We start from the raw sequence: 6,898 nt of genomic DNA, 5'->3' as shown, positions 1-6,898 counted from the left end.
CAGGTGTGCCAAAATAAAGCTATTAGATGTGTTCTAAATCTGGGGCCAAGAACCCATATAGGTGCAAGGGAGTTCCTGTCTGTAAATTGGGTTTCCGTCGAGTTCAGAGTAGTACAACTCAAGGTAAACCATGTCTTCAAAATTCTGCATAATCTCAGTCCCGAATACATGACTGAAGGATTTAAATTAACCTCGGAAATTCACGGCTTCAAAACTAGGGCATCGAGCTGTCAATCTTTAAACTAAGAGTGGGGGTCAATGGAAAAAAGACATTTATATATACTTCAATTGAAGCTTGGAACTCCATACCATCTCACATTAGATCTGCAGCCAGATATATTAGTTTCAAAGGGCAAGTTAAAAAACACCTTATGGAAAAGGTAAAGACAATGGAAGACAGTGACTTCATATTTTACTAATCACGTATAAATGAATAGATTAAATATAGGGGTGACATGATCTCATCACTATTACAATTATCAGTGTCTTTATAATTAATATAAGTATTATCTTACATATAATTATATTACCCTTGTATAAATATGAGTGTGGGTTTATGTATGTATGTAATATGTATATAATGATGTGCGTATGGGTGTCGAAATGATGGTAAAGTGCCCACTATTTTTTCTTCATGTTGTATATGCACTGCTTTGTACTGTATCACTCAAAATTACCATTTTAACTGCCCAACACTATTGCACTTTTCAATTCGTTTATATCCATACAATTGTGAGTGTGTGCGAAATATATGTTATGTTTGTAATGTGGATATAATGGTGTATGAACCGAGTGTCGAAATGATGTGCTAAAAGGGTACTACTTGTACAAAATTTGATGAAGTTTTTTGTGTATTTTTAGTTTTTTCTTCATGTTGTTCTGCACTGCTTGGTACTGTATTCGCTCAGGAAACATCATTTCTACCTGCTAAACACTTACCGTAATCACTTTACTTGTACAGAAAATGCTGAAGTTTTTTTTCTCGTTTATATTTTTTTCTTCGTGGTATATTGCAATGTTTTGTATTGTATCACTCAGAAAGCTTCTTCTTTTTTCTTTTTTCTTTTTTATATAACTGCCCCAACACTTACCTTAATCACTTTACTTGTTTATACTTACTTGTTTTACTTGTTTACTTGTTACTTTATTACTTGTTTATATGCTGAAGTTTTTTTGTATATATTTTTTCTTCATGCTGTATATCAATGTTGTGTACTATATCACTGTATCAATCTGAAATTTTGGGGATCGTGGGTATATTTGCTATAGATTATAGTATGCACAATGTTATGTTGGACCACAATGGAAATAAGTGTGTTAGCCACGCTTTTTGTGTTTTCATCCTCGATCATTTTCTAGCTGCATTTTGTTTTATTTATGCTGTTATCGATGTAATGTATGCTTTGTTACTTATCGAAATAAATCAATCAAATCAAAAGTCAAAATAATATATAGGTAGACTAAGGCAAGCAAATGTTTAATTTCGTCTTTTGAGCGGGTCTAACTCCTGTACCGTGTACGTCTACGACTAAGTACTACTACTAGTAAGTCTAAGAATTAGACTAAACTTAATGACATGGTTACCAGTTAAAATTAAAACACATACGTAGTTTACAAATATCTTCATCTTGGTGTTATATATTTAGTTGTTCTGAGCCCAAATATTCGCAATACACCTTCGAAATATATTATAACGTTTCAAAGTCGAATTCAACAACATATTAACAGATATCAGAATATAGGCTGATAACAGCTTAATATTTTAAGACTGACATCAAATTAAAAAAAATAAAAATACACAGATGCACGACTCATATAGCACAGCCATGATTAATGTGAACATGTAGGGCTAACGCTCCATTAGGAGCGTTCCCAACTTTAATGTCATTAATATCGTGATATAAAAGAGATATCAAGGGGGGCAGATTGATATAAAAGAGATATCAAGGGGGCAGATTGATATAAAAGAGATATCAAGGGGGATTAGATATTAAATAGACATCAAGGGGGCGTTAGATATAAAATAGATATTAATGGGATATGAAAGTCGGCGTTTCATTTGAGTCTGATCAAAGCGAGCTTGAAAGGAAGGCGTTGGTCTTTCAAGTGAAATATTTGCTTTGTTTCGCTCGCCTTTTCTGCCCGAGCAAACGAAATACAAAGCAGGTGCATGTTCGCTTCGTTTCGCTGGACTTCGCTGGACTTCGCTGCTCGAGCAAGCACAATTGAGACTGGGGTATGTTCGCTTCATTGCGCTGGACTTCGCTGGTCGAGCAAGCAAAATTGAGACCGGGGTATGTTCGATTCGTTGCGCTGGAGTTCGCTGGACTTCGCTGGTCGAGCAAGCAAAATTCCCTCGTAACGAAAGAGTCAATGTGTGTGCGTGTGCGTGCGGCTAATTGTTATACCGTATACTCACGGCGGCCGGTTTTAGTGTGGCCAATTTCCCGGATCTAAACAAATGGCAGCCGAAAAACGCATGTAACACTTGTCCATCTTACGTACCATCACGATAACCGTCTCTAAACATGCATAAATTATAAAAGCATAAATATAAGCTTTATTTACATTTCAACACATATTTGCTACCAAATAAGACACAACTGAATTTAATACATATGAAAACATTTTCTATATTGTGAAAATCAAAACATCATTTATCACTGATCATGGAATCATCTCATAGCCTGAGATCAATATGTAATACACTAAATGGTTTTTAAGTATTTAGAAGTCATATACTTATACATATATATATATATACATATATATATATATACCACCTTATAATCATGTGATTTTTGTTGTATATATATAATATATGTATAAATATATAGGGGCAATTCCACGGTCAGTCGCATTACATTTTTATGTGTTAGTTCTATAATTTGGTGGCATCAGTTTTACAAGGGTTTCTGTCAAGTTTATACACTGATTTCATCTTGACACCCAAAGCTTTAAAGTAATGCTATTGGAAATGTTGCAGGCTTTGTACTGTGAACGCCATGACATCGTAAAAATCGGTCAGTCACATCACGCGAAAAGGATATGGCAAAAAATCCACTTATCACAATTCAAAAGTTTCCTCAAACCAAAACACTTTTACCAGTTTTATTACATGCAACACATGACCTCCACACAGAAGTCTCAAATAAGGTATTTACATTTGGTAAGCAACTTAAAAGTATCCTTTGTGGATAGAAAAACCCTGGTTAGTCGCATTACGGTCAGTCACATTACAGTTTGTCCATCAATTAAGCCATCACTATAAAACAAAGCACGCTATCTCGAGAAAATTGCGTGCATTTGGAATCGACACTCGTACGAGAATGGAGCGAGGACCACAACTTGTGCCCATCACGTACTTATTAGGATCTCGTGAATTGACTACCTAACATTCTAAACGAGTCCATTTTATACTCTCAATTAGGACTTTTAGAACCACAAAATCTTGGATGCCTACGATCGACTGTTCTGCGGTTGGGTTAGTGGTGTATCAGTCTACATCTCTCATGTGAACAGTGAGAGTCCCATCAACGTTATCCGACCACGTGTTATGCACTGCCAGTCTTTGATTATACCATCGTTCTATCCGTGAATGGGTCACGATGAGATAAATGGGGCAGGCATCATGTCAGCACACTGTATTTGAAAAGCCGGGCTTGGTGAATTCTGTTCACATGTTGCCTCGGTGCTATTTTATGTAGAGTAAGAGAAATCACCACCCCACTCAAATCGCTGCCTACTGGATGCCGTGGTGTGTGTGTGTGCGTGTGTGTGTGTGTGTGTGTGTGTGTGTGTGTGTGTGTGTGTGTGTGTGTGTGTGTGTGTGTGTGTGTGTGATAAAGAGAGAGAGAGCGAGAGATAAAGAGAGAGAGAGATAAAGAGAGAAAGAGCGAGAGAAAGAGAGAGATAAGCAAGGAGAGAGGGGAAACAGAGTGAGAGAGAGAGAGAGAGAGAAAGAGAGAGAGAGAGAGAGAGAGAGAGTGTTTGTATGTGTGCGTGTGTGTGTGTGTGTGTGTGTGTGTGTGTGTGTGGTGTGTGTGTGTGTTTAGAAGGAGAGAGAGAGAGAGAGAGAGAGAGAAAGAGAGAGAGAGAAAGAGAGACAGCGTGCGTGTGCGTGCGCGCGGCGCCGCGCGGTGTGTTGTGTGTGTGTGTGTGTGTGTGTGTGAGAGAGAGATATAAAGAGAGAGAGAGAAAGAGAGACAGCGTGCGTATGCGTATGTGTGTGTGTGTGTGTGAGAGAGATAAAGAGAGAGAGAGAGCGAGAGATAAAGAAAGAGAGAGAGAAAGAGAAAGAGAGAGAGAGAGAGAGAGAAAGAGAGAAAGAGAGAGAGAGAGAGAGAGAAAGAAAGAGAGAGAGAGAGATTGAGAGAGAGAGAGAGAGATAGAGAAAGAGAGAGAGAGAGAGAGAGATAGAGAGAGAGATAAGCGAGGAGAGAGAGAGAGAGATAGAGAGAGCGCGCGAGAGAGAGAAAGTGTGTGCGTGTGTGCGTGCGCATGCGTGTGCGTGAGTGTGCGTGTGTTAGAGAGAGAGAGAGAGAGAGAGAGAGAGAGAGACGGTGAGGAAGAAAGAGCGAGAGGGGGCGAGGGAGACAGAGAAAGAGAGACAGAGAGACACATCGTGTGCACCGGACGCGTAGCCACGGACGGATAATTATTTTGATTACTCGTCCGTATAGCGATAAGTGTAAATTGTATCAGGGGTTAATAAAGACAAATGTGTCTTTATTAACTCCTGATTGTATCAGGAGCTAATCATGACAAATTAATTTGTCATTAAATGTTGTCAATAAAATTTGTCAAAAATTTGTCAATAAAATGATAAAATAATTTGTCATCATTAGCTCCCGATTGTATGTATACGTGTTAGTAGAATGCTCAAACAGACTTGGAACTCAGATGCAGTGGATAGAAATGTAGTATCGACACAATGATATACCAACACCAACAGTGGTAAATTACATGTAATTAATAACACATTTAATTGCTGTTTCATTCTCAGACCAATTAACCCTGCCAGCAGCCTAAACATTACTTTTTTTACGAGAGCTTTTTATTTATTTTGTATGAAAAAAAGAGCTCTCGTAATTTTTTTTACGGGAGCTATTTTAGGCTTGGCCAGAGCTACTTTTTCATAGCATGATTTTGTTAACATTTTCATAATTTTGATGCACTGACTCTAATATCATTCATCAGCATTCAGCGCGCACTCGGCACCAGTATCAGACTATCAGTGTTATGAAATCGTCAACAAATTACATTTGATCACATTTTTTTATCTCATTTCACTCGACTAAGAAACCAATCACATTCTTATTCAATTTCATTCACACAGACAGACCGGCACTACACAGTACACATAGTCAGGTAACATGACAAAGACAGGAAATCAAGAATTATACTCATGGTAATGATGGTATCGTATGGTTATTTTCAAGTTTCTTTTTTTACTTTATTTCTGTTTATTTTACATCGACTGAGCAAGTTCAGAACTTCAGAGAGAGTTTTTAATTACTTTGAGTATGTTAAAAACAACTTGTACTGGAATCTGTAGGAATGCCGGGAGCTTCTGGACAAGGTTTTACTTTCGTTGTTCTCCTCCCCAGTCCACGGTACCCCCATGCATAGATCAATGCTGCCGCACATCCGCAAAGTTACAAGTGCCTAGAATCTTTAAGTATATAGAGTTAACATTGCTTCTAGATATCTAACTGAATAAAAATAGTCCACTTTCTAGGTTAAAAAAAGTGACGAATTCAATTACAGCTTTGATTACGTGCGTGTTAGGTATCACTGGTCGTGCCCTCACTCCCCACGATAACCCCTGCGATATAAAAACTTATTGTTATGCGGTCATAAAAACACTGCATGGGCTGCATATTACATGCCGGCCATGGCGCAATCGATTTCTTAGACTATCGCGAGTTTTTGTTTGTGTGGCGAATTATGCGTGGAAGGAGTTCATGCTGCTCTAGATTGGATGGTCTTCGTTTTGGATACCCCGTCTACGTTGAGGAACGGGTCGTATTATGCGCTCCCGTTTGCAAGCCTGTTTAAACTGCCGTTGCGCTAACCGTAGTATTTTAGCGTAATATGAGGGGAAAAAGTGCCGGTCAGGAGAACCGGGAGTTTCGTAGAGATGGTGGCCCAAGCAAAAACTTGGTGGGCTGGGCCTCCGGGTCGGAACTAATTTCTAACGATGCCGGCGGCACGGGAGCGATTTTTTCTCGTATCTTCCATAATTTTCGCTCTCGTAATTGTTGTTACCAGAGCGCTTTGAAAGCTGACGGGAGCGAAATCGCTAACCGCTCCCGTGTATTTTTTTCGCTGCCTGCCAGGCAGCGAGACGAATGTCAAGATAGTCTTCGGTGCATGCCCATTTGTTGGAGTGAATGCCTATCTGCTACTGACCTCACAGATCAAATGTCACAAGTTCACAAGAATCAGTTTCATCTCAAGTCAGACAACATATCTGTAGATATATTAGCCTGTGTCTGTATCACACATTACGACCTTATTCCAGTGCATGTTCGACTCATACAATCCTGATTATGACCTGTCAGCTAACCTCAAGTGCAGTTGTTTTAGGGCTGAAGATGTACTAATGTTGTTCTTTACGGGTTTTAGATTTGCATGAAGCAGTTATAGTGTATGATTTTCCTGGTAACTGACAGGCAAATGGCCAACCTGCCAATTGCCATGGCTGCAACTAAATGTTGTTTCAATGTTACTAGTCTTTACACATCTCATATACACACTCGGTAACTGTCATGGTGCTCCTTGATGCAGTGGTGCGGGATGTTGTGTATTTATATGTAATAATATGTGAAATTATAATACATGAATATAAGATATTGATAATATAATAATATAATATTCCATATCCCTGTTTCCC

The sequence above is a fragment of the Priapulus caudatus genome, unplaced genomic scaffold, assembly GCF_000485595.1.
Source record: "Priapulus caudatus unplaced genomic scaffold, Priapulus_caudatus-5.0.1 Scaffold412, whole genome shotgun sequence".
In the NCBI taxonomy this organism is placed as follows: domain Eukaryota; kingdom Metazoa; phylum Priapulida; class Priapulimorpha; order Priapulimorphida; family Priapulidae; genus Priapulus; species Priapulus caudatus.
Note: the sequence above shows the minus strand (reverse complement) of the source record.